This window comes from Pipistrellus hanaki, assembly GCF_964339955.1.
Source record: "Pipistrellus hanaki genome assembly, chromosome: 9".
NCBI lineage: Eukaryota > Metazoa > Chordata > Mammalia > Chiroptera > Vespertilionidae > Pipistrellus > Pipistrellus hanaki.
Window position 1 is genome coordinate 73,242,459 of NC_140511.1, and position 16,061 is coordinate 73,258,519.

Below are 16,061 nucleotides of genomic sequence, written 5' to 3' on the forward strand. Positions count from 1 at the left end.
TGCTTCTAGAACCCATCTTCATAACCAGCCCAAATACAGGACATCTGCCCTGTCCTGGAAAAAAAAATAAGCATAAAATGGACTAGAATGGCCTTTGCAACTGCTAAATTGTGAGCACCCTGAGCCCAAGGACTGCATGTTGACCTCTCTATCCCTCTCCCAGGCACGCAGCAAGTAGGAAGTCATAGGCGAACAATTGGAAATCCAAGCACCTGGGCCAGGCGTCTGTAAAACACAGGTGCCTCTGAGGAGTTAGCACTGGATACTTGTCTTTGATATGGAGAGACCAGAATTTTCCCAAGACTTTCCTAGGGTGGAGAGAAGGGCCCTGAAAATCTGGAATGAGGACAGGGCAGAGAAAAAGGCAGTGAAACATGGAAGACCATGTCTCACCAGAACGAACCATCTGAGTCGTTGATTACCAAGCCCTGGGCCTTTGCTGGAGGAGGTGGTGGTCTGTGGGCCACAGAGAGAATCCATGTATCAAAGGACTCAGAGAAAACTACCCCTTGATCCATCACTTTCTTTCATTTCTTCTTCCCGATGGCCTTAGGCCTTTGATTCTTTTAGTATCGTTAAATTCTTCCCGACTCTCCCTCATAATGTGGCGTTGGTGTTTAATCTTTCTTTTCAACTGTATAGTCCACACTTTAACTCGAGCTTCTTACTTCACTGCTTGGGTTCCTGCAGTGACCCCTGCTTCATGCCTCTGCTTCAACTCTTGCTCCCAGATTCATCTCCCATGATGCTCCATCTGTCTCTGGACCTTGCCTTTCCATCCTGCCTCTGAGCTTTCGCTCTCCATTCCCTCTGCCTGATGTCTCCTCTCCCCATCCCTCCCCCTGTGGGAAGTCTACCCACAGTCTCCAAACCCAGCACGCGTCCTTCTCCTTCGGGACTCAGTTTCAAGCTGTTCCATCCATCTCTGTCTTCATAACTCCAGCAGCCCTGATATGTGTCTACACTGGTTCCTTGGGCAATTAATCATTATCTTCCTCTTATCACCTCCTAGAGTGTTATTTATCTCTTGGACCATAACTTCTCACCTGTTTGCCTTCCTCTCCTTCTAGTGAGGAGTTCTTTAAATGCAATAGTTCTGTCTTGTTCCCTGAGTAATCACTACCTATGAGGCACCCTGCTGAGGGTTGGGGGACAGCCAACAGGAATACTGGGTTTGTTCATCAATAACTGCTTGAGAGGAGGCCCTCCGAAATGAGTGTTCACAGTTGCAGACAATTCTATCACCAACCACAGGGGAAGCCAAGCCGGGCTTGCTCCTGTTTTCACATTGAGTATCTCTCTTTTGTCAAAGCAGATGCCTGAGGAATGCTTCTCTGTTAGTCTGGACTCACAGACTGCTCCTAGAGGCTCTGCTCATCCATTCCGGAATCCACTCACTGTGTTAGCAACACCGCCTCCGGTAGCAAAAGCTGGGTGCTGTCCACAGTCTGGGTGCTTCCCTGAACAGGAATGTCCCACCCTCCACCCAAGTGGGGCCTAGGCCTGTCACGGGAGTTTGGCTCCAGGCAGGGACAGAATGGGAGGCTGGCTTCAGAGAGAGGGCCCTTCTGTCACTTCTGTGTTTCCAAAGCTCACTGCACCAAGCTTCTGTCTGTATTTTCTTAAGAACAAAGGAGTGTGATCATTCATTTCACAAACATTTACTGAGCACAGGGATAGTTGTTCCCCCAGTGTATGCCCTGCAGGGGGCTGACTCAAAGTTAAACACAATAGTTTCTGCTCTAAGTGAGCCCGGAACTAGGAAGTAAAGCAAAGGCAGGAGCCTGGAACTAAGAACTAAAGAAAATGCAAGTTGCTGAAAGCAGGATGGAACATATGAGGGCACAACACCATTTTGTGTCCATGGCAGAGATGGCTGATCAATCCTAGAACTTTGATCCTGGATTCAGCTCCAGAATCCTTCTCAGCACCGTGCTCCAGGCAGAATCTATTAGTGGACGGTATTTTGCCAGTGGGAGAAAATCAGCTTGGGATCTGTGCTTGTCTTTAAGGTGATCCAAAGGCCACAGAGATAGAGGGAGGTGTCTCAGAAGAGCCAGTGTACAGAGCAGCCACATCTGTCCAGTGCAGACTAGACTAGGGTGGGTGTCCCTTCACCAGACCCCAGAGCTGCAGGAGCTGGGAGCCTCAAACAGAAAGCAGTCGTAGTTATAATGCATTAAGAATAGGGGTCTGAATATGAATTTCAGCTCCTCTGCTTAACAACGATGAGACCTGAGCAAGTTATTTAATTTCTCTGTGCCTCAGTTTTCTCATCTGTAGAGTGGTCTTAAACTAATGCCACCCTTATATGGTAGTTGTGAGGCTTCTGTGAGAAAATGAGTTAAATGAATGTAAAGCACTAAAAAAAAAAAATAAAAAATAAAAAATAAAAAAAATGGCGGTTACTTAGACTTCACCAGCAATAGGATTTATTCTGATTTTCACGAAGTGCATAAATAGCATTCACTTTATCTTCTGTAAACAAAGTGCATGTTATTTATATAATCTGATAAAACTGTGTGGTTTTTCTTTTAAGAGATAAAGACAGAGTCTGGAGGGTAAGGGGGTCATATTTGACCCTGACAGCCCCTGCCCTTGGCCCGGGGCATGCATTTCTTGATGCACCTGGTGGGGGTGAGCGGGATAAGCTTCAACACCTCTCCCCCTGCCTGTCTCCATTGGACCCTCCCAGTCCCAGGAGCGTCCCTGGAGGCCCCAGCCTCCTGGATGGTGTCATGATTGGCACCCAGCGAGCCTCCCACTGTGATCCAGGCGTGACATCAGCCAGCTGTTCCTTTGCCCAGCAAATGCCATCATCGACTGTACAGTAGCAGGCAGAGGGCTGTGTTTCCTGGGGCTCCGGTGAGGGCTCTGAGTAGGAACTTGGGGTGTCTGCCAAGGGGAGGCAAGAGGGAGGGCTGGGCTGTATTTGCAAAAAGCAGGAGCAAAGTCCACACGTTTTATGAAGTGTTTTATGGTGGAACTGTAATTGGAACTCTGGTATTTAGCAAGAATTATTGGGCGTGATGGTCTTAGCACAGAGAGTCCCGTGGGGCCGGAGGGAAGCCGGAATGCAAAAGAGGCGCCCTGAAGCATCCTGGAGGGGGTGGCTGGGATTCAGCACGCTGCTCAACTCGCCCTACTTAATTGCTTTTTAAATTCCTGTTATTAATTTTTATTTATTTTTTATTTTTTTGCTCTTGGGGAATGCAAAGCTTAACTTACAGACGGACCCAAAATATCCGTTGGTTACTTGCTTTCTGTCTGAAACAGAGCTGCTTCGAGTAATGGAGCGCTTCATTTCTCTGACTGCCTCCTGCCCAACTCAGAGCAGCCTTGGCATCTGGGCCGATCAGGTGCTCAGGACTCCACAGGCTTTTCTCTGTAGAGAGGGGGAGCAGAGAGCAGGCCCTTGGTTGTGCTGGTCACTGCCCCGGGTTAATTTCCCAGAACCCCACACTGAGGGCGAGGCCTCCTGTTCTTTTGGAAATTCAGCCCTGCACATGGATGTGTCTCCTTGTTTCTCTCTCACCCAATGAGGGATGGCAACCAGGGCGCTATCTTTTGTAGCTGCTGTGAAGCTATAATCTTCAGTGGCGGGAGTAGAACAGAGGTTCTTAACCAGGGCCCATGGGACAAAAGGCCTTGTTGTAAGCTGTACTTTTCTGTATGTGCATTTTCAGGGACAGCCCCTTAATCCCACTAAACAAGCACTCACAGAACTTTGCCTGTGGGCAAAATAGTGAGGGGATCCTTCTTGCTGTTCTTAGAATTCGCCAGCTTGCTTCTGCCCCAGGGCCTTTGCACCTACTATTCTCAGTCAGCATACTTTTCCCTAAGATCCCTCCTTCTGGTCACCCCTGCTTTCTTTGTCACTGATTAAATGCCACCCTCTGGACTGCCTTATATAAAATAATACCCTTTATCCCACCACCACTACATCACTTCATCATTTTTTATAGTACTTACTAATCTATGACATTATTTGTTTATTTTCTCCCTCCTGTAGCTTCTATTGTGTCCACTGCTGTATCTGTCACATGTGTCAAGCCCAGAGCAGATACTCAGTAAATGTCAACTGAACGGATGTGTGAAAGAACAAATTAATAACTCTGATCATATTTGTGTCTCAGATGTAAATATATATATATATATATATATATATATATATATATATATATACACATTTTTTTTTAATGTCAGAAAACAAAGGTCTGAATTTTCAGTGAAACCAATTTTCAGGCATGTACTTTGGTTCCCAAAGATGTTTTGTTTGATTTGAAATGATCACTGGGCACTGCAGTAGAAGAAATTTCACAATGTTGGAATATCATTAAGTTTATCAGTCTTTCAAATACATCAGATTGGTTGGTGTGTGTGTGTAAATAGAGAACTCAGATCCTGGTGCACAGATGTTACAGATGTTATTATTATTAATTGTTATTATTTTGGTGCACAGATACTGGGTTGTTCTCACTTGCAGATGGTGTGCTGACATTACAGACGTGCCAGTGTGGGTATTTGTGACTTGTATGAGGTTCACAATGTGTCAGAGAAGGGCCGTGATCGAAGTCCCACTTGCACCCGGAATTATTATTAGTTCTGGGAAAGATGCCCCAGGACTGAATCGCAGTGTCCGGGACCCGCATGGGCTACTGTTCTCTGATGCATGGATTCCTGTGTGACTGGGTCCCCACTGCCTCTGTGCACCAGGGGAAGTAGATTTGAGACTAGGAAAAGAGGTTCTGCATTTCACCTAATTTTAAAGGAGAGAATAAAAGGTACCACACTCTTCCAGGAGGTAACTCTCTTGGAGAGAAACAAACCCTGATGTCTCCTGGGCAGGTTATCAGCTTTGTTTCCTGAGCAGGAACATCAGCGTCACTTCAGACAGAGGTTACCTTTTGTCGATATCTGTGTTGGGAGAGCTAAATTCTGTGCACAGAGCAAAGGACCTCCCTGACAACACCCTCTAGAAACAACAGCTTCTTAGTTTTTTTCTTGTAGAAAGTTCATATTTTCCTGCACTAAAAAAATAGATACTGTTCTCTTCCAGTATCTCTTCCAGATACCATTCTTTAGACAGCTGAGTCACCATTCCTCAAAATAAAATTTAATTATACAGCATGACACACGAATGCAGCATTGTTTTCAAAGTCAAAATCTGAAAAAAGAAAAAAATGTACAAAAACACAGGGTGGGGAAAATCAAATTTAAAAACCTGATTTCTCAGGTGATTGAGAATCTTTTTGTGTGTTGCTTATGATGCTTCATGTGGTGGTGGTTTTTTGATATGGTTCCAAACATTTTCACTGACAGGACTATTTCAGAACTGTCTCTCGTCCAGGGCTGATAAGTCATTGGTGGTTAAAATACTGAAATATTTTTATACTTGTTGATAAAGTGCCCCTGCCCCAACTCTCAATTTCTCGCTACTCCCTCCCCCCACCCCCAGCCTCTGGCCCTTGCCCCACCTCCCTGGAAGGCAGTATTTAAGAGGTTAACATGTAGCCCTTTAAGACTGGGGTCTACTGCTGTCCCAGCCTCTATTCAGATTGTTTGGTGCCCGGTGGTCAATATAAAAAATATATTGATCTCCTCCCCATTCTCAACCAAATGTCCTGAATCTATGTTTTATGATGTGCAGCAGTTACTGGCCTCTGAGCGATTCACACTAACGTACATGCTGCTGGTTTGCTTCTTGAACTGGTCCCTGCTCCGTGTGCTGATTTCCGGGATTATGCTTACATAATTTCCTTTGACCTTAGCCTGCAAATGGTAATCCGAGAGGGCACGTTGGGAGAATAAGATGGCCCTTATGTAACTTGTTACGTAAGAGTACAGAGATCAGACACTCTCTGGAGTGTCTGCAGAGTTTTCTAAGCCTGGAGGTTCATGTGGACAGAGGTTTATGTTGTCTTTCAGTCACTGAGTTCTTCATAAAGCATTCCCTTGTTTCTGAAGTGGCCGAAGGGAAGGGAAAAAAAGAAGAGACAGTATAGCTGTTATGTGGCAGGTGCACTCCTTAGCAGAAATTATTGCATTCATATAACCTTCTCTAGAGTTCTTTTTCCCTTTCCTTTTGGAAAGGAAACTGAGGTTTCAGGATGAAAGTGAGGTGTTGGGCATCATGGAACAACAGAGTGGTAGCACTGGGCTATAACACCAGAGCCATCCATGTTCTTCCCATAGAACATGTGTGAGTGTGTGTGTGTGTGTGTGTGTGTGTGTGTGAGGGGGGGGGCGTGGACTTGGGCACGGGGCATGGAGTCATGCTGGATAGTTCTGTCTCATATCCCATTCTCTTGAAATCGCTAACTTTGTTCACCATTGAAAGTCAATTGGAAGCTCAGATCTTCCTGAGGATTTCGAGTCCATTGGGCACCAGGCTGAGACCAGCCAGGGTTGGCCCTAGCTCAAAGGCAAAGGAGAGAGGTTGGCATGAGAGTCCAAAGTTTGGGTCACAAAGCCTCCGGGTCACCTAGGCACAGCCAGGTGCAGGACAGAGCTGGACTCTCATGCCAACCTCTCTCCTTTGCCTTTGAGCTAGGGCCAACCCCCAAATAGCAGGTGCCATGCAACTTATTTACCTGGCACAAGTTGAAATGACACATGGCTAGAGCTCACGTCAGGGTAACTTCTGCACTGGCCTTTATAACAGAGACTCAGAGGGGAAAGCTTAACCAGGAAGTGCAAGGAAATGGGGTTCTGGTCATTAGGAGATGAAGCCAAGAGGGATTTGTCATTAGGTATTTTGATACTTCCCTCTTATTTTTGGTTCTTAGATTGAAATAGTAATAAACACATGGCAAAACATTTAAGCTCTGCCCAAGAAGTGTACTGACCAGTGAGTCTCACCTGATGCCCATTGACACATTCTCCTTAGAGGCCACCACTATTAACGTGTCCTGCGAACCTTCCAGAAATATTATCTGTAATGTTTGTAAATACAAATGTAAATATGTAGTTTCTGTACCTATCTATGTATCTATCTACCTCTATTATCTATCTATCTATTTATCTATCTATCTATCTACCTATCTATCTAATCATTCACTCATCTATCCACTTATCTATCCATCTGTCCTTCCTTTCTTTTCAACTTATGCTTAACTCTTGTGGTTGAAAATTGTTAGAAATTCCTGAATTAATATCCTCCTCTTGGTTTGGTGTGTTGGCACCAGAACTCAGAGGTCCTTGCATGTCCCCCAAGATCTTAACTCTTTTATAATGAGGCCTCCAGCTGGTGACAGGGTGGCATTGAGCTGCACACCACCAGAGAGCTCTGTTTCCATATCCTGCCCCGTCCTTCTCCTAGAGCATCTCCATCTCTTCAAAGCAGAATGTAAGAAGATGCGGGTAGGATGGATGGTTCCAGCTAGGTGAGATTTCATGGAATCTGTGTTTCAGCAAAGGCTACCCTAATTTACTTCTTTCTACAGAAGGGGCTGGCCCACAACCCTGCTCCCTGCATGGAGACAGCCTATTTACCTATGTTGATTGCTGGATAATTAGATGCTCCAATAGAGGGAAGTTAGCTTTCACCCCAGAAAATTCTTTTCCCAGTTGAGTATGGCAAGAATGGGGGGAGGGGAGGTGCTGAAAAGTGGCTATGGAATCACTTTTTCTAGAACTTCCTCCAAATTGCCACATGAGAAGCCAGTACTCCACTGGGCCTTGTTGTGGGATAGTCACAAGTAGAAATCAGAATGATTCCCCAAAGAAACACCCTTTAGAGAACAGTGATGTGGTTTGGAAGGTTCCCTCTTCTAAGACAGGAAAACCAACTGTGAGTTCTGTTCCTGGTCCTAGATCTCCTGGAAAGCCCTAGACTGGTTCCTCCACCCTGTAGAGATCAATGTAGACTGGGTCCTAGCCTCTGCCTCTCACTAGCTCTGTGACTTCGGGCAGGTAAGTCTTAGTTTGGAAAGTAACTATGTCTATTTCAAAGGATTGCTTTGTTTCTGTTGCAGGTGATAGAAACCTAACTTAATCTCACTTAGGCTATCAAGAGAATGTATTGGAGTATTAGCTGAAGAGTCTAGAGGTAGCATCGGGCAGAGTTAAAGCTATAAATCTTATGATCGGACCTCATTCTTTCTCCATTCCTCTTTGTCTTCAACTATAGGCATGTCATTTCCATGCTGGCTTTTGGTATCTCTGGATTTGCATTTTAGTAGCTCAGAAACTTCAGCTAAAAGATTTTCCTTCCTACTGTTTCCCATAAAATTCTTAGGGCCAATCCCACCCCTGAATATTTGTGGCCATGGTAGTGAGGATCTTGATTCCCTGGGCCTGAAATAGGCAATGGGTCAACTCCACCCAAACCACAGAGTCAGAAGTTCTCTGGGGAAAGACAAGAGGCTACAATCAAAAGAATAATAAGTTGATTTTAGGTAAGCAAGAGCACCAGGTGTGCACAGCAGGGGTCAGCAACCACTCAGCTCTCTCTTGTAATGCAAAGGCAAATACAGACAATAGGCAAACAAATGATGGGCCTGGTTGTGTTCTAATAAATCTTTCTTTGTAAAATTAGGCAGTGGGCTAGATATAGTTTACTCACCCCATTATAGAATGTTCTCACACATATTCCAGTGACCTCAACAAATGACATTCAGTACATTCAAAGCACTCAACAAATGCTGGCTATTTATTATTTATGCTGTAAGTAAGGATAATGACAATGATAACATTGATGATAATTATAAGAACACTAATTGGGAAAAGGAGCTATAATGAGTCATGAGGCATAGCAATGTATTCCAGGATTATTTCTACACTCTTAGTAGGAGCTTCCACTCTACACACTCATAGAGCTGGAAAGAACCACGGAGGTATCCAATGCCCAATGCCTCATTTTACAGGTCAATCTTTGGCACATACGTGGAGTCAGACAATAAAGAATCGTTGATTTTTTAGTTTTTAGTCTTGGATCCAAACTGGGTTGTGTGGCAATTCAGTGTTGGTAAGATTCCTGGCACAGACGTAAGCCAGGGGAAAGACCTGACTCTGGACCACCGTGTGCTTTATGACTTGAGAACGCCCTGCTTCTGAGATGACTCAGATGTCTGTTTTACAAGAAGATTACCAAACACCTTTCTCTATGTTTGAAAACAATGAATAAAACAAATAGTTACTCATTGCCTCATTTACTGCCCTCTTTGTCACTCTTTCTATTGGCTCAGCACGCTGGCAGTCCTCTAAACAGCTAGTTTTCAGTTTGGCTGCCAACTGGTGAGAGGATGCCCCTGAAGTCCCCCATCCACATGGACAGAGAGAGGCCTGTGGGCACTTTGATCTTCTTTCAGTGGGTCCACCCCATTGGCCAAGTTCTTCATGGCTGGCAAAACCCTCCTAAGTTTTGGTTAACCAATAGCTCTGCAATGATCCAGGAAGTAAATATTTAGAACCACATCTTTTTAGCTTTTATTATTCCCCCACCTCCAACTTATTTTATTACTCAGGGTCAATGACAAAATATTTCAATGCCTCAAAAACAAGTCTTAGATCCCAAGTACTACAAAGAACTCCATAAACAGAATGGAACATTTGGGATTTGGTTTACCATTCCTCGAAGCCAAGCATCAGCAAACTTTTTTTGTATAGGGTCAGATAGTAAATATTTTAGGCTTTGTGGCCATCTGCTGGGCCATGATTTATTTGCTGACTCCTGCTCTAAGCTCTAGTTGGTTAGAAAGAGCAGACCAAAGATGGAGTATTTGAATTGGCTGCTCAGTTACTTGATGTCATCCTTAAAACTTGGGCTTTGAAGTTGGATAGATGTAGGCTTAGTTTACTGGGTAATTTTTAGGCATGTTCTTTAGGTTTCCTTGTCTATAAAATGGGGATAATAATACTCCCCTTTATAGACTTATTTTAAGGATCAAACAGAGAAAGTCACTGCAGAGCTATTATGCTCTCTAAATGGAAGTAGTACCCCCAGTGCTGTTATTGATAACCAAGTCTAATGGGTAAAAGAAACCATTCAATAGTATACAGTTAAGCAACACCCAGCCTGTAACTTTCAAAGAGAATTTGGTGGGGAATGCCAAGAAACCATCTTTTAAAAATGTTTACCATTTATTAAGAATGCCTGTCTCCCTCAACAAGGGAAACTCTGCAGAAGTTAGTGTAGGTTTTTTTGTTTTGTTTTGTTTTACAAAAATGCTGCATAATTGGCATATAACATTATATTAATTTCAGATTACAGCATAAAAATTATTGATTTTTTTAGTTTTTAGCTTTGGATCCAAACCGGGTTGTGTGGCAATTTAGTGTTGGTAAGATTCCTGGCACAGACGTAAACCAGTGGAAAGACCTGTCTCTGGACCACCGTGTGCTTTGTACACATTGCAAAATGATCACCACAATAAGTCTAGTTAACACCCATCACATTACATAGTTATAAAAAATATTTTTTATGATGAGAACTTTTTAAAATCCACTCTCTTAGCAACTTACAAATATGCAATACAGTATTGTTGACTATAGACATGATGTTATTTATAACTAGAAGTTTGTACCTTTTTACCCCCTTCACCCATTTCAACTATTCTCCACCTTCCACCTATGCTGGAAACCATCAACCTGTTTTGTTCTCTTTATTTATTTGTTTTAGATTCCACCTATAAGTGAGATTATACAGTATTTGTTCTCTATGTGACTGATTTCACTTTTTCACTTAGCATAATGCCCTCAAAGTTCATCCATGTTTTTGCAAATAGCAGGATTTCATTCTTTGGTTCTGGCTGAATAATATTGTGTATGTGTGTGTGCGCGCGCGCACGCACAAGTGCACACATACGTGTGTTTTTCTTTTGTTTCCAATTGATTTTCTATAACTTAATTTTAAAAATGATTTAATTTTTTTCATTATGTGTTTACTTTGGGTTTAATTTGCTTTTCTTTCTCTAATTCCATCAGTTAGAGAGATTTAGGTCATTGATTATAGATTTTTTTTTCAATCATATGCCTTTAATATTATTAATTTTCCTATAGAAACTGATTTTGCTGCACTCTACAACTTTTGATCATTTGTATTTTCATGTCAATTGATTACAAAATAATTTTAATTGCTCTTGAGTGTTCTTTTATCCATGAGTTTGTCAATATTAGAACACCAAAACCTATGGAAAATTTAATAAGCATCTATTAGATTTTATTTCAACCAAACCAAGGACATGCCTGGAAACATGATTTTAAGGGTCTAACAAAATACTCTCTCACATTTTCTTGGTCTATTCATCCATCAGTAGATGCTTAGGTTGCTTCCATATCTTAGCTATAATGTGAGGATGAATATATCTTGTCAAGTCAGTGGATTTGTTTTCTTTAGATAAATACATAGAAGTAAAATTGCTGGGTCATATGGTAGTTCTATTTTTAATTTTTTGAGGAACACATACTGTTTTCAATAGTGGCTGCACAGTTTATACTCCCACCAACAGTGCATGAGAGTTCTCTTTCCTCTACATCCTTACCACACTTGTTGTCACTTATCTTTTTAAAAAATATATTTTTATTGATTTCAGAGAGGAAGGGAGAAGGAGAGAGAGATAGAAATATCAATGCTGAGAGAAAATCATTGATGGTTTGCCTCCTGCACACCCCACATTGGGGTTCCAGCCCACAACCTGGACATGTGCCCTGACCAGCAATCAAACCTTGACCTCCTGGTTCATAGGTTGATGCTCAACCACTGAGCCATGCCAGCCAGGCTACTTATCTTTTTTTCTTTTTTTTAATAATAGCCATTCTAACAGATAGGAGGCAATACATCATTTTGTTTCTATTGTATTTGCCTTTCCCTTCTGATTACTAATGTTGAGCAACTTTTCATGTACCTGTTGGATAATTGTGTGTTTTTTTTGGAAAAAAATATCTCTTCATAGTTTTGTTTTTTATTTGGATTGTTGTTGTTTCTTGTTATTGATTTCCTTATGTGTTTTTTATATTAACCCCTTATCAGACATAATTTGCAAATGCTTTCTCATTCAGTAAGTTGCCTTTTCATTTTGTTGATGGTTTTATTGCTGTGCAAAAGCTTTTTAGTTTGAGTTAGTCTCGCTTTAATTTTGCATTTGTTGCTTTTGCTTTTGGTGTCAGATTTTTAAAAATCACTACCAACACCTGTCAAGGAACATACTACCTGTTTTCTCCTAGAAGTTTTCTAATATCAGTTCTTTAATACTGCTCAAGTCTTTAATACATTTTGAGTTAATTTTTTGTGTTTGATATAAGATAGTGGTCCAGTTTCATTCTTTTACATGTGGTTGTCTAGATCCAAGGGCGAGGAGAGAATACAGGCCATAGGAGCTCTGGGACCTCAGCTAATTAGTTCCCAGTGACTTCATCCGCTGCCCTTGATGTTGCATTTCCTATTGCTATGGCTGAAGTTGGAAAGAATTTGGCCTAAAGCCACCTATATGCTCAACATCCTGGGGGGATATAATTTTTCATAACTTAGCTTTATAAGTATTTCTGACGAATTATGAGCTATGAGGTTGAGGTTGGTCTAAGATGCCCTAACTAAAGAAACATCTAAGGATTATATATTCTCATCTTAAAATTCCAGGATCTTCAGCTGCCATATTGTGGTGACAAAGAATTGGGCTTTTGATAGAGGCAGACCATGGTGTGATTCTTATCTTTGCCCTTTCCTGGCTATTTGACAATAGACAAATGACTTAATCTTATTTCTTCATCTGTAAAATGACTAATGATCACGCCTCACATTGTATAAAATATCTTCCTTAAGAGATACTGGAAGGAATTGCTATCCAGCCTGATCATACAGGCTGGAGTCCAAATTACCAAATCTGCATGCCAGCCCCCCACTGTAGATTTATTTTTAAAAAAGTGGAGTAGGGGGGAGGCTGAGGTCACTCCCAGCATTTAGCACATGCTGAGTCATTACTCTGGAGAGTTCTAATCCTGGAGTTACTGATAATAAGGAGATGAGTTGAGAAGACAATGAAAACCCTACTCCACCCTCTGTCATCAGCTAGCCATTATTCCTCATGCACCACCTCTACCTTCTGTCAAAGAAGGCCAGATCCCAGGTCACTCGCTTTTATGTTTTCACACTTGTCCCCTGGGAAACTTTGCTCAAAGTTGTAAATTATGTGACATCTTTACTAACAACGTGTTTCACTCTGTTGAACCATACTATACTTACTTTATAGCCTGGCAAATAAATATTTGCTCTTTTTTTTTGGGGGGGGGGGGGGGGTTATTTAGGAAAAGGAGAGCCTTCATCTATACAATGGTGAAGTAAAATAAGACAAGGACTGCTAGCTTAAAAGGAGCCAAGCAGCTATGTACATCTTGCCTGGGTTTCTGCTGGTGCCTAAAGGTACTGCAGCCAATTAAGCCACTTAGTCCACATCCCAACCACTGTGTGGGGGACTGATTGGGAAGGCTCATTTTGGGAAGGTTCAGGGGCCAGAGAAAGAACCTCCTAGGCCCAAGGGTCAAATCCAGAGCTCTGTTAATCAAGAGAGCTCCTAAAAATCAGAATTCCATCCAGTCTTGGACATGACTGTCATGAGTGCTCATGCTCTTTGGTAGAAGGACCATATTTTGGACGGTCCAGATGTTGACCTTAGCAATTGGTTGTTTTCCTGTATCCTTAGCAGTTTCCCCTGAAGGCCTCGTTAGCTGAGCCCAGATTGGTTCATGGCTGCATCATCCCATGAGCACCGGGGCCACCAAGCCATGGGCAAGGCAGCTGGATCAAAGCCACCAGCAGGGAACAACCAGTCCTGTGTGGTGCTGACCCGCACCTTCCTGCCACCCATTCACTTTTTCTCATGCAGTTGTTTGTGCTTTTGTTATTTCTCGCTTCTTTTCAGATTTCCCAGTCTTTCAGAACACTACCCCCTAAAACAGGGTCACACAGAACCTGTAGCTATATTTTAAAATCAATTTGCCTACTCATTAATTTACTCATTCAACATATAATAGTTGAGCACCTACCATATGCAAGGAACCATGTTGGATGTGGGGGAGAGAATCAAATAAATCAATATCTAGCCCTCAAAGAGCTTATATTCTAGTGGGGTAAAAAAAGGAAATTGTAATTAATACCTTGGAAGAGGTCAGCCCAGGTAGAAATACCTTGAGAGAGGTAAGCACAGATAAGCACAGGGAAGCTGCAGGAGGAGCACCTAAAAATTGAACTTGGGAGTCAACAAAGACTTCTCAAAGGAAGAAGCACTTGAATTGGGTTTCGAAGAAGAAATAGAAGTTAGACTAAGAACTTGGAGGGGAGGTAGGGAGGACATTTTGGCTGGAGGAGACAGTTTGCCTCAAGACACGCTGGAACTGGGACCATGTTCTCTGTGGCTCAAACGGAGTGCATGCCAGTGAATCTCCCCCAGGTTGTTGGGATGTTTCAGTGAGTACATGTGAAGTTTTCAAGTGCATGTTCATATTGTTCCATGAACCAGAGGCGAGTAGCAATTACTTCAGAATCGACATGCCTACAGGGACTGGGCTGGCCAGTGTGCGCCTTGGCCATGGTGTAATCTTTATTTTTAGAAGAGGTCCCCCATTTGAGATGACCAAACGCCCCACCCCAGTCTTTCACTCAGGCCTAGAGGTTTGCTGTGCCTTGGTGTCTTATTTCTGCTTTAGTTGTGAGCCTTTCCTTTCTGGAAATGGGCAAACCCATTGGGTCAAGGCCAGCTTAAGTCTCTACCCTGGGGAGGATTTCACAAAAGTCTGGAGGTGTCACACTTAAGGCTGCACTCCTGATGTCCCCTGAGAGTTTCTCCTGTCATTCCACCGTGTGGAAGCTTTCAACCCTGGGAACTTCCAGGCCCTCAGCCACTTGGGCCCATCTGGTACTTTCTTTTGGTAAAAAGCACAAGCATCACTTGTTGCCAAAGGGATCTACTAAAAACACAACTGTGAATAAACTTAAAGGTCTTATAGGTGGTTTTGCACTATTTTAGTCATTTAAGACAAGGAAACTAAAATTGAGTATCAGTTATGTTAAACACTGTCCCCGCTTTCATAAGTGTGATCTTATATAAACTCTATAATGACCCAGTGAGTTGGGTATTATTATTCAAGAGAGCAAATAAATGCCTTGTCCCAGCCACAGCTGGAAAATGGAGATTTTAACCAAGGATCCAATGGCTATGTAATTATGTAATTGTATTCCACTAAACTGTTTTTCTGGAAACTGCTAATCAGAGCTGGTGTTTTAACTTCTGTTCCTGGGCAAAACGAATGCTATTGTGATTGATCCCTTCACAATTTTACTACCACTTCCTCCTTCCCCATATGTGAGGACACCCAAAGGCCCCAGCTGGCTCTGTATTTGCCATTCATCTCATTAGTTTGAGTCCCGTGACCTGGAAAGTGATATGGAGGAAAGATTTCTTTCCCTCAAGTTTCCATCTGGGATGTTTCTGTGAGTACTGCCTCTCCAATACTAAGGAGTTGACTATGTATGAGATGGGTGGCCTTTTGATGACTTAGTGGTGACTTAGCTGGTCCCAGTCCTATTTCACCTGTTCAACTATATTCTCATGGTATTGACTTGCCCATCTTAGAAATCTAGACTGATAACTGATCAAACATGGATGGAGATTAAAAAGATACCTATGTGTGAATTGTGTACTGAATTTGACCCCTAACTCAGCTTTAGTAGTGCTAGAAAATTATGCTTTTTGTAGCAGAGATAGGAAAGGGGGAGGTGAAGGCAAAGAAATGTTTGTTATTGTTGGTTTGTCTCTTGTCTCTAAGTTACCCGTCTGCCTTTTGCTGGGGGGCTCATGATGCAGCAATTGGGCTGTGACCTTATGGTTGAGGCAGTGATTTGTCTCATGGTAAATTCTAAGCTTATTCAGTCCTGGATATACTAGAATAGAATGGAGGCTTTATCTCTGGAACTGAAGCTTATTAGTAACCCTCTTCCCTCTGAGAATTAGAGAATCACAGAAATTTAGAACATTAAAAAATTTCTAATCCAACCCTCTCCTTTAAAGATGAAAAGCTGGCACCTAAAAAAAATAAAAATCAACCAAAATTGATACCTGGACCTTATT

General features: G+C 42.5%; 1 protein-coding gene across 6 annotated transcripts in view; it reads left to right on the forward strand.

Moving 5' to 3' along the window:
- The window catches only part of SLC1A2 (solute carrier family 1 member 2), a 122,401-nt gene that overhangs the window by 45,841 nt on the left and 60,499 nt on the right, over window positions 1-16,061 (forward strand). The window contains exon 2 of one of the 6 annotated variants that reach the window (XM_084894459.1): window positions 7,816-7,914. The exons of the other annotated variants lie outside the window; for them this stretch is intronic. The gene's annotated coding sequence lies outside the window, so the exon portion shown is untranslated. The remainder of the gene's footprint in view (window positions 1-7,815; window positions 7,915-16,061) is intronic. 6 annotated transcript variants of the gene reach the window in all.